The sequence below is a fragment of the Argiope bruennichi genome, chromosome 3 (assembly GCF_947563725.1).
Source record: "Argiope bruennichi chromosome 3, qqArgBrue1.1, whole genome shotgun sequence".
NCBI classification, from domain to species: domain Eukaryota; kingdom Metazoa; phylum Arthropoda; class Arachnida; order Araneae; family Araneidae; genus Argiope; species Argiope bruennichi.
In genome coordinates, this window is record NC_079153.1 from 99,177,796 (window position 1) to 99,193,968 (window position 16,173).

The window sequence follows — 16,173 nt, forward strand, 5'->3', positions numbered from 1 at the left end:
GAATATAGAAAGCAATTTTAACGGGAAGAGTAAAATACTAAATATTTTTATTAAAAGGATTGGAAAGTAAAAATAAATAATTTAGTTTAAAAATCATGATGATACTTGGATTTGGAAGCCGTCATCGTACAAGTATAAAATAAATGTTTATATTTATCAATCATTTATAAAAAATAACGGTTTTATGGACACAGTGTTGCTCTGTTTGTAGAAGAGAACAATCATGTGTTGAATATAGAATTGCAATCCAAATACATACAAGTATAAACTGAAATAAAACTTTTTTGCTTGTAATGTCATACATTTAATCGAATGGCGCCGAAATACATTTAGTTTTATTTTATTGTATGAAAAGCATGAATGCAAAATGCGTAATAACTATAATAAAATTATTTAAATTTCATGTTTTGTTCACTTTTTAAAATTTATTCTTTTATTTAAATAACTGGAAATAAGATATTGAAAACTGATTGCAAATGAAATTAAACTGAAAACTGATTAAAGTTGAAACTAAAATTGAAAGTGAAGGCTGAAAGTACCAAGAAAGTTCTATCTTAGCTATTATCATATCCCCTTTAATATGAAGCATTTTCAAAATTAACGTCATAACAAATTCAAGAACTGAATAGTATAAGAAAAACTAAGCAGAAAAATTGGCTTCTTTATGAGAACTTTATCAAACTCCTTCTGAATAACCTAATGACGTCTCTGATGGACAAATTCAACTTCCCCTTTTAAATCAACATTAATAGATTTATTGAGACAGAAATCTGATCTAAAAGGAATGGTGCTATATCATGAATTAATGATTTTCGAATGATGCATATTTTATCAAGAGGAAACTGAGTTCCATGTTCATTAACTATGACCGGATGTTTAATGGCCCCTTCGGCCAACCAAAATACTGTGCAGTATTCATCAATGTAAACTGATGTTGCCGTAGGATGCCTTGTTTAGTCCATCATCTTTCTGTGGTTTGAATGGTTTACGGTAAACAGAAAACTTATGTAGCGCAATTTTAGCTTTGTTTTATAGAATATTTATGATCATCTAATAAATTATATATTTAATATAGCAAATAAACAATACTATGGATTCCTACACATTTTTATATTTAATGCTGTACTATTTATGTTGCATTGAACTGCATGCAAATTATAATACATATTCATTTGTATGTGTATTATAATCATCTTTTAAATCACACGAGTAAATGTTGTATTTGTATTGCATTTTTTTTCAAGATTATGACTTATGGTAAGAATTGTTTAGATCATATTATATGTTCAATGCATTTAATCGATTTTTATTTAAATTAATTGATCAATGTAATTAAACGATTAATCACTTTAAGCGCTTATTATTAATAACATAGCGATTGCTATTCATAACTCATTAATGACAATAACCATAACATACACAGTCAAATTGTGCACAATATATAATTAAAAGTATTTTAGCTTTACATTGATGTTTTTAAATAACAGAACATATAAATTCTTAGATTTAAGTTAGTTACATGAATTGTATTTCTAGAATTTTCGTACTAAATTGTATAAAATAAATACAGCAAATGGTCTCTGAATTTCTTAGTCAGTATCAGTAAATTCCAAGTTTTAACTTATGATTACACTTTGTAAAAAAAGAATTTTTAATTCAATAATTTAATTTGGGCACATTATATTTTAAATTATATATATTTAATAATTATATATATTAATTATATATTTTGTTTACAGTTATTTTATTACGATCTTTGAAATGAATATAAAAAGGAGTGAATTGAACTTCAAAATTCGTATTAAGCAATAAAATTAAAACATTCTTGAAACACATGTATAAAAAAATTGAGAAGTAAGACTTTTTTTTTTGTATCTAAATTTAAAAGAATAAAGCATTAAATATTGATTGATTTTTTTTTGTTTATAGTTTTATACTCAGAAAGATATAAAGCATTTTTATGGATTTTATTTCTTAAAATTTTCTTTTTCTTTTAAAATTCACCAACATTTAGTAAAATGAGTTTAAACTGCTTCAGTAATTTATATTAATTAAAGACGTTAATGTGAGAAATTCTTGAAAACAACACCATTCATAGTAGATTTAAAGCGGAAAAATATAACAGAGTTCGAATAAAATATTAAAAAAAAAGATATTTTTAAGTTAGTTATGTGCTGTTCATTTTCCATTAACAGTGCATTGTTTTTTTATAAATGTACGTATTTACAACTAAAATAGAAAAAAAAAAGTAGAAAATTATTGCGATTAAATTTGGTATTTTTTCTCAGATGCGCATAAGAAGAGATTTTATTCTGTATTTCAATATTTAAACTTATCCCTTTTCTAGAAATTATAACTGAAAACAGAAGCAGAAGAGTAAGTTTGTTATTTAATTATGTAAATATATAATAATATATGCTTATAAATTTCCTCGTAGTGTATTTGGTATCAAAACGATAACAATTTCATTACCACTTTGCATGACTTTCCACCTATATCTCCAATTGTATCTCATTTGAAAATTATATGGAAAGTGAATTTGATTTCTTATCATTGAATTGAAATAATTTCTGACCTTTACTTTCATCTTAATATTTCGAATAGGCAGACACTTTTGCATTGGGAAAGGAATTGCATTATTTTGTGTTTGGTTCGGAATATATTTGCAGCAACAAATTCTTCTTACGAATCTTCCGATTTTCTTTATTTCTTAAATAATTTAGCAATTTCCTATAAAAATATAATGAATGCAATGTATTTATGTCAATGTTTTTATTGTAATCAAAGCATGATTTAATATCATTTATAATATCTTCAGACTTTCTGGTTCATTTTCAAATTAATGGAATCAAAATGTATAAGGTCACGAAAAACAGGAGAGAAAACAGATTATCTGAAAGAAAAATCTTATGAGTTTTCTTTCCACCTTTAAGGCCATTTTATGCGAATTACTTTATTTTTAATAATCTTTATTCACTGCCTGGTCAGTTGGAAGAAATTCATATTGCACAACACCATGGCAATCCAAGTAAATGATCAGCATTTTCTTGATTCTTGAACGATTGAATTTATTAGATGCATATAGCCAAGTTTCCCAACTGGTAATATTGCATTTTAGAAAGGAATCACTTCAATTAATCAACATTCGAGGCACTTCAATATGTTGTTTTGTAATAAGTTTAGAGTTCCTTGGACAATTGGGACTGCAATGCATCTCAACTCTCTTTTTTTAATTACATTGCGGAGAGGAAAATAATGATATTGGAACAATTTTAATAATATCTCGTAAAATCAAATGGCGATTTCCAAACACTACTTCCATGACTTTATCCATATCTCGGTTATCAACCTGTTCACCGGGTAGTTAATTTATATTATGCTCGTTTTACAATGAATTATTTCTCCATACCCAGTTAAGAGATTAATCAAAGTGATTTGTCTACTAAATCACAAAATATACTACAAGACAAAATATACATTATCTACTATTTTTAAACATTTTACAACTTTCAATTTTTTGAAACACTCGTTTTAAAAAGATTTTTATAGTATTTCAGCCTTCTTAGTTACATAAAATTAGAAGTAAAAACAAAATTTAAGGTATCTTCTGATGCCAAAACATTAGTAATCAACGGAAAATTTTTATCTTATTAAAAACAAATGCATTTTGAGATAATAAATCGAAATAAGTTCATAACTATTATCAGATATTTATGGAAGTCATAAAATTATTTATAAAAAATTACAGATGACATTTACTTTTCACTGATGCGACAAAATTCATAGAATAGCAGTATGAAAACATACAGATAGAAGTAGCATCTCATGCACAATGTATGAATGGACAGTTCATTGGCAGATTTTTTATTTGTATTCAAGTAATTCTTGTGAAACGCTTTTTGATATGATTATGGCCTCATAAAGAGAATTAAAAGACTTTGAATTCAACACAGAATTGTGGTTGGAGTTAGACACGTAGGATTTACTATTTCGAAAATAGTTAAGAAATACAACATTCCCAGATCCACAGTATCAACCTATCATCAAGGACAATGCAGTGGCCGAGCGTCTGCATCTAATTACTTAAACCAGTGATCCATGCGTAGAATTATTATGATTAACAGACAAGCAACATAGCATGAATTACCTACAGGAATCGATGTGGGATTCACTACATTATGTTAGAAAACAGAAATGATGTTAGGAAAGTAATGGCGCATTTTGACTTTCATGACCAATAGCATCAGAAAATTGAGTCTAAGAATTATTATGGCATTATAAGATTTCTAAGAATCAATATAGTGTTATAAGTTAATAGTTCTTATATGCTATGAAATAGTTTAGTGGTGGTGAAAATATAATTGTTTGGTTTGGAAAAAACCAACAGACGATTGCTTGCAGACGGAGTTTGGAGTAAAATTTACCACTTGGAAATCTGGCATTTGATCTAAAATAGGAATAAGTTATATGTTTTGAAAATTCATTAATAAATCTGGTTTGTATGCTGTGCATTAAATCAAGAACAGAAATTAAAAATCAAGAAGTAATTACTTGTAAATCAGCATTTTTGACTCTCTTATAGCTAATTAATGATTAAGAGTTAAAGATTTTAAGTGCATAAATTAGTTAGAAAGCGTTAATTCTTTTTTTGACCAGCAAAATCTATGCGAAATAGTTTTGCCTTTTTTTTTTGAATAAAAAAATTATTAATTTTTACATTTATTGCAGATGTATCTTTTTGTTTAGAGTACTTTTCTGTAAGTAAAATTGTTTTCTTATTTTAAACTAGTTAAAAAAAATTAATATTCGATAAAACAGAAATAATCAAAACTTTTGTCTTTTTGAACTTGAAATTACTCTAAAAAAGTCAAATTTCATTTTTATTCTAATATATCTTTTGGCAATGCCTTAATGTAGTGATTTAATAATCACTTCAGACAATCACTCATTTAAAGCAAACCATTCTTATACTTCGGCATATATAAACATAATTTTCAGAACTCGTATAACAAATAATAATAACATTTGGAGAATATTATCTCATGGTAGTTTTTAAAAACCTTATGGTTTAAATGATATTATAATACTTTAAAGTAGTATAATATAAATAACCCGTTTAACAGAAATAGCGTTGAGAAATTTTAATCCCCAAAAACACCAGTATTCCAACTAGTTAAAATAAAATCTCTTATGCATAGCTTGATGATCACAATTTTATCAACAAAATATTGTTAAGCTTCAAAATTGTGATAGATATTGTTCTGCTATTTTAATAGTGTTATTTATTGCATAGAAAACACTCTGCTCAATTACTACGTTCAAAATCATTCTGAATGGAATCAAGTCATACCATTATATTATGATGCTATTATAACCAAAATTATCTGTATAATATGTTTTAAACTGAATGTTGAATTTTGCGGTAATGTGATTTCATGTTTTAATGCTGCATGCCGACTCACGGATTGTAAGTGAATTTTTTCTTAGTTTGCTTTTATCAAGTGATATAAATCCGGCCATTAAATATTTCATGAAACAATGAACATTGTTTGTACTTCTTTGGAATAACGAAATCTATTGTTCAAATTCGGCAACTTTTTTTAATTTTTAAAGAATGCACTTATATTAAATTGAAGTTATGTGAAATAATAAAAGTTTAGGAAGCGTCCGTGGTAATATGTGAAACTCTTGCTTAATTTTTTTATTAATAAAGTATCTAATTTAAACAAAATAAGCACAATGTACTCATTTCCAGCCTTTAAAGTGCATGTGTTCCATATTCCATAACTATAGGTCAACTAGTCCAACATACAGTACTTCAACACATATCCATAACCATACATCCTCTTTTATTATATAGAATGAATGAAATACGAGACGAAAGTCAAACTTTTTTTTAAAATATAGTTTATTAAAATTAATTTTTAGAAGGACATAAATAAACCCAACCCAAATCATTATTAGAAGTTCCATAAAATCGAATTCCAAATTATTCCCCACAGACAACATTATTTCCGTGCATATTCTTGCATATTAATTAATTTAAAGATTGTTTGAATCAGCGCAAGTAGTTGAAATATTCTTTTTCATGTTTTTCTTTTTTCTTACTTTTTCCAATTATTTTCAATTTATGTCCCAGTCAAAATTTCAATTTCCTTTTTGTAAACATCTCCTAAAACATTAATTAAGAACTAACGAATTTTAATTTTCAAATTGGAATCTTAGTTAGAATAAGCATATTTATAAAAAAAAATTAGATTCAAACATTTTTTAAAAAATTGCTTGTGTTCAGTATAACAAAAACGTATATTTTTTATTACGTATTTTTAATGGATTGCATGTTTTTATTGCCCTTACCAGTATATGAATTACTACACTACATTCTTTAATTCAGTAAATTTAAGGAGTAGGTTGTTTTAAATACCAATTTTATAGCAAATATTAATGACTAAAGAAATATTTTTATTTAAAGTATTCATTTAAAATTCTTTGAATAGATGTACATAAATAAGTTTAGTTGGAAATGTTTTTTTTATGAAATATTCCTTTAAATTTGGAAATTTAAAAAAAATGCAGAATTTTTTGTAATTTATTTACCTGTTTCTTTCCTATTAAATGCAAAATAAGAAATTTTATATTGCATTTTAATGAGAATATAAATATAAATTAAAATATTGTTATTTTTTCAATTCTTTCGAATTTTTTTGAATAACTGAAAATATATTAATATGTATTTGAATAATGTGAATGTTAAATAACATTTGAAATGCATTGTTAATACAACTAAAGATAAATCTTTTTCGAAATGCATGAATATATTATATTCATTTTATTTGAGAAAAATTCAAATCTACACTTTAGTGCATTCTTATAATCATGGAAACTTACCATACAAAAATAGATTTATTCATTTAGATTATACCACTAATTTAAAGAGAAAACATGCTATAAAACAATTTCCTTAATTCAATTAGCCTTTAAAGTATGATCAAAATTTCTCTCAAAAAAGTTCAAGATGACATGTCTGCATCCATACACTTTTTATTGAATATAAAGAATGTTAAAGTTTTGTTTTATTTTAAAAAAATAACAATGGCAACTGCATTAAAAGCAGGAAAAAGAGCCAATTGATTATTATTTTTATAAAACCTCAAAAAATATTTCTAATTGGCATGTTTTACTCTCATTTTCAATTGCTAAGTCATTAAACATTAATGCTTAGAATAACTAGTGAAAAAATCATACTTATATTGTAAACAAGATTGTGTTAGGAATTGTAATCACTTTTCCTACGACAGGTTCAATACATCGTTGTAACATTTTTTATCTCATTCTTACATTATGTTAAGATCCCTTCTTAAAAAAAAAGTTAAAATTAAAAATAAATAAGAAGACAGAAAGCCACTACTTAAATAATTGCAACACTGCATTTATTTAATTATTAATTAATTGCAATGGGGACACTATATAACAATATCAACATTCCAAAAAAGCTGCTTCTCTTTAATCTCTTGCATCTGTCTTTCGTCTTTATATGAAGTTTCAGATAGAGAGTGGCAACGCATGGGATTTCTCAGAATAATTTCCGAATCTCGATCCTTGAAGTGTTAGGGCAGAATTTCTTGCAATTTCCAGAGCGATTATTTTTGTCGCTAGTTTCGGTGTCTTTGACCTTATATCTGTTCAGCATTCATTACAAATGACAGTAAATCTCTGTCCCTAATGATGAAAAATTATTGTATGGAAACAGCAATTACAGATCTATTCGTAACTTGTTGTTCTTAGGGTCAGTTGATGCATAATATTCAAATTATGCATTCAAATTTTGAATTGTTAAAAAATGGTAATGAATTATGATTATAAATTTTACAACAATTTATTTCATTTGATAATCTTAGTAAAATATATTTATTCATATCATGGGACGCAGAAGATTTTTTTTTTTTGGAATTGAACTAAAAACTGGATCTAACGCTAATTATTTGCCAATTCTACGGTGATCTATTTGGAAAATGGTGACAAAGAGCTTCATAAAAGATTATGTTGAAAAAAATATAGGAAAAGTAATTATTTTGGACGAAATAAAAAACCAATAGCCAAATTACAATTATAAAATGCATAAACGTATCTATAAATTTGAAAAAATAAAATATATGCAAAATTCAACTATGTGCAAATATATCTCATATTACAATAATATAAGATATATTGGACTCGGAGCAAATATATATGAGATCTTCTTCAGATATATATTTGCTCAGGTTTAAATTTTTTTTTGAAAATCTCCATTTGTTATAACTGAAAATAAATTCAAGTATTGATTTGCAGTTTCATAATATTTGAAACACGTAGCAACAATGTTTTGCCAAACACAGAAAATGAAAAAACGATCAATATGCACATCGAGGAATTTCTTATGAGAAGAAGTTCCTCATTTCCTTGCGATATATCTTGATTGAATTCAAAATTTAATAATTCACTTTATTTATTTATTTAAAAAGACGGAATCATATTAAGCTTTTTAAATAATAGAATATTCTTACGATGAAAACTTCTTAAAATGTAAAATATGCCTCTTCCAACTGAAAGTTTTAATATTTTATTCTAACTTTCATGTGAGAATATTTCGTATGGACAGATTTTTACATAAATTTGGAATATATCCACATTTATTTGCATTCATTATAATTTGGCTTCAATCTGTTTTACTCCAGGTTAACCAACATTAAATTTATAGAAAATCTCAAGGGACTGAATTAAAAACAAATCAACAAATAAACATATCAAATAATATATATCCTATAATAAGCTATTTTTAAAGAGGGGATTTTACAGAAATAACTAAAATATAAATACAAAACATATTTTTATGGGTTTTTTTTTATTTTACTACATATTGCGTGTGTATTGCTGAAATACGGCGAGAAGTTTGTTTATTTATTAAAATAATTATTTTATTACTAGTTATTCATATTTTATTCGAAAACATTCTTCAAAAATCTACTCCACTTTATTTAATTTCTTTGCTTTTCTTTAAATTTTATATGTAAATTTATTTCAAAGGTACATACATTAAAAATAAGAAAGTGAAAAAGCATAATATATATATTTTTTTAATATTTATATTAATGCAGATGAAACAAAGGCATTTCAATGAAGAGTAAATCACCGAATGTTTAAAGAATTTAGAACTTGCCGTACCAAATCAGCAAATACCTATTCATCAAAATAACTATTTTACCCTCACTATTGCCATAAATATTTCAGCAAAGAACCCTACAATAGAAATTATACAATATTTATGTGCGAAAGAAAGAAATATTTCTTTATAAATTTCGTTAAAACTGAAGTTTATTGTTTCCTTGAAACGTAAGCAAGACATTTTTTTGTTAAAGGAAAAGGAAGTTTTTTCTTGAAACAATATGTGTAAGTAATAATTTAGTTTTAAATCTACTTACTTAGTAAGTTAATGGCAGAGGAGTCCATTCTCATATTTCAAAAGCTTTCTGCGCTGTTCTGAGACAAGATCACAGAAATCCGAAGAATCATTGCAATCATTTGTTTTCAAATCTAGCGATTTATCCAGAAAGAACTAGAAAATCTTGTATAGTTGTGATAAAGAGTGATGTCTTAAAAATAAAGCCGAATTACAAACCGATTATCTTCGAAACAAGAACGATAAAAGAATGAAATAAAACAAAATTAAATATAAAATATTTGCCCGTTTTTGAAAACCGGTTTTGTAATTCTTCATTACTTATTTTTTAAAAATTTTAGTAATTAAAAAATATTCTGAATACGGAATGCTCTATCTCAAGGATAAAATATCTTAGAATAAAGTTTCATTCGCAGTTTTGTTTAACCTATGATAATATTGTCATTGTATAATTTATAATTAACATTAGGAAACATTATTTAACAGTTTTATTTGATTATCTAACTACAGAAAATATTTCAATCATATCATTCTTTTTTTTCTTCGGTTACAGTTAATTTTTCCCAAAAATGCAAACATCTAAAATCTAAATAATAAATTTCGCCAAGATGATTTATTTTTTTATTTTTATTCTTTTTAACAAAAAATAAAATGAAATAAAAAAAGCTAAGTGCATCTTTTATTATAAATTAAAAAATGCAATCCTAAATTTTGCTTCCATGTCATTTATTGCAATCTTTTTTTTTTAAATTTCACAATATTTTTGAAATTTCTTTGGTTGTATTATATACTAGCCGTATTTGGCGACCAGCCGGTTCGCCAATCTTAATGTTCGTTAAAATTTTAATAATTAAATATTTTATGCAATTTCTACTTTAATAGCTTCTTCATCAAAATATTTTAAAACTTCAAATTTTGATTATCATATAATTCATTCATAATATTATAAAGGCCTTCAGTCATAACGTAATATGTATCTCTCTCATTTTCTGTTAGATCCCGTAGAATGTATGCTTTAAATTAAAGTGGAAATAATTTATCTTCAATTAATATAATAATATTTTTTACTGAAACAAAGCATTTTTTTATAATCTGATTACTGAAAATAGAGTCACTCAGCATTTAAACTTTATGGGCACTAAAGAATATCTTTTTAAATTTATGTAATATCTCAAGAGTTGGTCAACAAAATTTTCTTAGATTCATTATGAGCAGATCGATTCATTAACAATGTTTAAATTTAAATGCATCAAACACTAAGAAAATAAAATGAATCGTTTAAAATAATCGGTCGTAAACAGGTTTAAAAAAATTACTTAAAAAACGATGTACTTAAAATTAAAAGCGTATACAAAAAATATATAACTAACATAAATACACTTTAATTACAAAAGCATGCAACTAACCTAAAAATAATTTAAATCATCTGCTGATAATGGTTGTCATGACAACAGTCAGAACAGAATGAGCATGCGTGAATTTTCTTCGCCAGTTACGTAACGCAAATACGTGATTTTTTTTTCTACGCGAGTTGGGGTAACGCTATGCGGATTAGAAATTTTTAATTTCCTTTATTCTGTTTTATTTTAATTCAAAAGTACTTCAGAATGAATCTGAAGGATCGATTAATTAACAATGTTTAATTTTAAATGCATAAAACATTAAGAAAATAAACAGAATCGTTTGAAATAATCCACCGAAAAATGTTAACCCTAGCCTCATTACTGTTGGGAGAAAAAAAAACTGAAATCTTACTCATTTGGGTGGCGAAAATGGAAGATTTTTTTGGCGGAAAAGTTGGCGGTGGGGAAAATGGAAGATTTTTTGGCGGGAAAGTTAGTTTTTAATTAATAATTAAAATTCTAATTAAAATTTCAAAAAAAGGGACCCCAGGTGCACATTCCCGACCTGTAAGGTATACAAGTACCAAATTTGATAGCTGTATGTCGAATGACCTGGCCTGTAGAGCGCCAACACACACACACACACATTGAGCTTTATTATAAGTATAGATTAACATTTAAATAAAATCTGTTTGAAGTCCCTATTAAAAAAATCATTTTTATAAATATTTTATCACTTTTTCATACACAAATATTTTTGCATCAAATTACATTTCTAGAAATCACTAAAATATATAAAATAAAATTGTGCACGTATTTCGAGGTTCATGGATTATTGACATCACTATGACACTCCTATTGTTAAGTATAGTGAAAATTGAGAAAATTTAGCACTATCTCATTTTATATTTTGTTATAAAATGAGATAGGGCTAATACTCAATGTTTCTTACATGTGCCATTTTAGTATAACTCAATAATAAACAAATTCAAATGATTTGAAAGCTGCGTCCTAAGCCAGAAAATAAGCTTAGGATTTTTAAAACATGACAGTGATGAAAAACCTAGCATGGATAAAACACTCTTTGAAATTCTCATTTGCATGCGCATTTTATTTGTTATCAAAAGAAATGAAAATCCTTTTTGTAATTTTTAAAGTTCAATTTTGAAATTTGTACATAATTATGAGAAAAATAAGAGAAAGTGAAAAAATAATAGATATTTTGGCAATTTTTGTGTGATGTGTCCTCAAATTTTATACATGATCTATTTCGAATCTTCTAAGAATCAATTTCTAAATACCCATAACCATATTATAAATTGTGCAAAATATCCAACGCAGATCTTTTTAATAAATGATGATAGAAAATGAAAAACTCTTCATATTTTAATTCCAAAATTACTTCATTATTCAGCCTCATATCATCAACTTCTTCACAGATTATTAACATAATTCATTAATAATTTCATACATAAACATATTCTACATTTAAAAAAACTAAGTCTTATGAATTATACGGAATACCACAAAAAAACTAGAAAATAATATGCAAATTCAGCAATTTATGCGTTTTAATAATGGAAAAAAGGTATATAAACCAATTTTTATGAAATATACGGTATTGCAATTTATCCACGAAAACTAGAATCTAATACACAAATACAGCAATTTATGTTTCTTAATAATTAAAAAACAGGTCGTACATTTTGAAAAATGAAGGACAATCTAAGGCAATTTTATTTCCTTGAAGAATTAAACAGCCATATAAAAATTTCCTTAGAAGAGTCTTCCTTAGATCAATTTTTCCTGGTCATGTATTTTTCTGAAATCGTGGTGGCGACAAGCTTTTAATTAAATTTCTTCCAAGAATTAGTGTTGTGTCTTCCTCTCCCATGCTCTGACCTTTGCATTAAATTCTTAGCCTCAGATACCTATGCTCAGCTACATTAATGAAACTGAATGCCGCGACCACATAAATCACGCTGTCGGGATTTCAAGACACTAATATGTTTTAAATGCTTGTTCTGGAGTTATTTATTCATTAGATCTATCTCTCAGGAACTAAACTCTAACTTTCGGCACATGAAATGGATTTTTCACTAAATATTTTATATAAAAAGTTACATATATTGAATAATAATTCGAATGATATAATCTAATAACAAGATGCAAGTTCATTTAGTAAAATTTCCCTTTCGTTTAAAGTATTTTTTTATAAATTATTATTGAAATTTACATTACTATAAATCTATTTCATGGCTCTTTTCATTAAAATAATTTAGTTATTGGTGGAAATAATATTTACTATATTTATGTTAAAGAAAAATGAATTACATATTTACTTATTAGGCGTATTTCTCAAGTTTTCTTAAGAACGAAGGTGCTTTTTTAAAAAAATTAGAATAATATTGGATTTAACTGAAATTAATTGCAAAAATTAACATACTATTTTATATAGCCCTACCATTTCTAATATGATTCGCTTATTGGTACCTCAGAATTTTAAAGAGACCGAATTTGATTTTCAAATATAAAGAACATTTTATTCCACCTTCAGAAACTGTCATGATAGCCATGTCAAGCAATAGATGTAAAAAAAAAGAGGACGACGCATAATAGACTACTTTTCAACAAATGCATGTATCATTTATAGTTATCAGCTATCTTAAATTGATATTCGACGGGATTTTTCAGAAAAGCTCTGTTCCTCCAACGCATCTGAGTGAGAATCTCTAACCAACAAAGCACGCTCCACAGATATACAACCAATGACACTTAATGAATCGGGGAGGGGGTATTTTATTTCGGAGGCCTTCTGATGAAATATAATTTGTTCTATTTAAAATAAAGATATATGAACAATATTTTTACTTAGTTTCGTATATCTCATCAGTTTGGTTAATAAAAGTGCATACTTAGTTTTGTAATTAATTGCATCAATTGATAGCAAACTTCTATTATAAAGTAGATAATGCAAGAATTGGCAAAATTCCTCATTAAATAACATGCCGTTTTAAAATTTTGATCCTTTTCACAATACAAGACATCTCTTCAATATAGACTTCAACAATTAATGCATGCAACAATTTAAACAGCAGTTCTTTATAGAATAATTCTTCATGTAGAAAGAGTAGTGATTTTTTCAATTTCTCTCACAAATGCATAATAGTTGGAGACAGATAGCCAGTACTGATGTATTTTTTACGAAGTGTGGATTTTTGTATGAAATTAGAAATAGTATAATTTTTACAATAGCTTTGTTGGGGGAATCGGTTGGAAATTGTTTTCATGTGAAATTTGAAATGAAATAATATTTCAGTCAATTTAAGTACAAAATGGAAGCGGGAGCAGTTAGGCCACCATCAATTATATATTTAAGAGTCATGAATTTCTTGTGAGAAATACTAGCGGAAGCAAATTAGTGTTTATTGCTTGTTGATTAATTCGACTATTTTGAAATTTTTCGGCTTAGAGAAGATGCAATGAAATAGAACTCATTCGACTTCCCTCAAAAAGGTAAAGTAGTTGGGGGGGGAGGCAGGTAACGATGATGTACCTATGTATCATGTATTTTTACACAACATAAGACTTTTCCAATTCGATAAGGCTGTTGCTTGTTAATGGGATTTCTGTCTCGGTTACAGGATATAGGGAAAGCACAGTGAAGTAATGTTTATTTCTGTTTCAAAAGAAGAAGAGCAGTGGAGAGAGAACTGACAACCATTGATAACATATATTGGTGTCAAGAGCTATCATATGAAGTGAATAATTTTGAAATTATTCTATCTAGTAGCTGTGGCTGGAAAACCCTGACATCTGTTTTCATTATAGAGTTTCTACAGTAAAATAAAGTCTTTAGAACTTCTCTCTAAAATTATAAGTTATATTCCCTAAATGTTAATGGCAGAAATTACGAACCTAGTGAAGAAAATGAAGGTTCCAGAAAATATAAGAATCATGATGATATCTATTTCAGGATTCAAGATCTGAAGGCCCTTCCAGAAAATTTCATTCCTTGTCTTGGAAATGGATATAAATGCAAACCAGTATTAAAATGGATTCAATTGACTGGATTCTCTTTTTGCAGTGTTAATTTCGGAGTAAATTTTCTGCATGACTCAGAGCACTATTTAGTTGTTCAATAATTTACTATTTAAGATGTGTTATTGATTTCTGCAAGTGCTAACTTATGTACGATTTTAGCATTGTTTTCTGCATGCATCATTAATTTTTTTCGCGGAATAAGTAAAAAGACTTCGTTACCCCCTATCAAGATTTTTGGGCTTCTGACACATTACACATACCGAAAGGAATTATGTAGCAACAATCTGCAGGTTAATTAATATATTTCTACTCATTCTCTGAAAAAAATTCTAAAACAAAATATGGATTTATTACTTTAATTTTTTCAATGCATAAATTCGTTGTATTGTTTAGTCTTTAGATGCATAATCATTAAACTAATTTTTATTAAAATAGAAACGAAGAATTTCACTCCGAACCATGTGTAAAATATTGGCATAAATAAATATTTCGACATTTATATTTCCTGAATTGTAAATAATCTTTGAATTTCCTGAATTGTAAATCCAAATAAAATCAGTTTTCGTTTCAACTCAAATTGAAAGCGATTTATTGCTCAGAAGTCTATTTATCTTAGTTGCATAAAAAAGTATCGGCAGAGAAAATTCAAACAACGAGTCCAATTTCTTGCAAACATAGTTTAAATTAAAATGGAAAAAATCATTTAAGGATCTTCGGTTTATTATTTGCAAAGAGAAGTTGTTCTTTTTCTTATTAATGAAATATCTCGCTCTCATTAAATGCAAATAAAATGGAAACATCGTATATAAGTTGCGAGAAATAAATGTTGAAATTAAGTAAATAAAATGATTTTAAAACTTCGAGATTTTCAATTAAGTGCCTGACTTTTAATAACAAAACATTTTTTTATGTTTTTTGCTACAAAGTAATACATTACAAACCTTTTCTAAACTTTAGCAATAAAAAAAAAGAAGAAATACATTAAAAATATTTTCTAATCTCCTCTCTCATACGAGAATAAGAGATTAATTTCGAAAAACTCTCATAAACAAACAGAAACTTTATTCTTGATCCAAGTTTTCAATTTTTTCGTCTTGATAAAGGGAAATCAGAAACTTTTTGCGAAATATTTACTTCAGCAAGTTTATTTTAAAAATTAAATGACAATATATTTCATGCTCCTGCAGCGAACTTAATTCTTTTTTGAGAATTGGAACATTTTTAAAAATACTTGAAAAATTGGGAAAAAAAGTATAAAATTAGGAAAAATATATGGGATGTATGTATTTATTATTTAAGCTCAAATTAAAAAAAGAGTTAGAGACATGAAACCACAGGATTGGTGAGCTG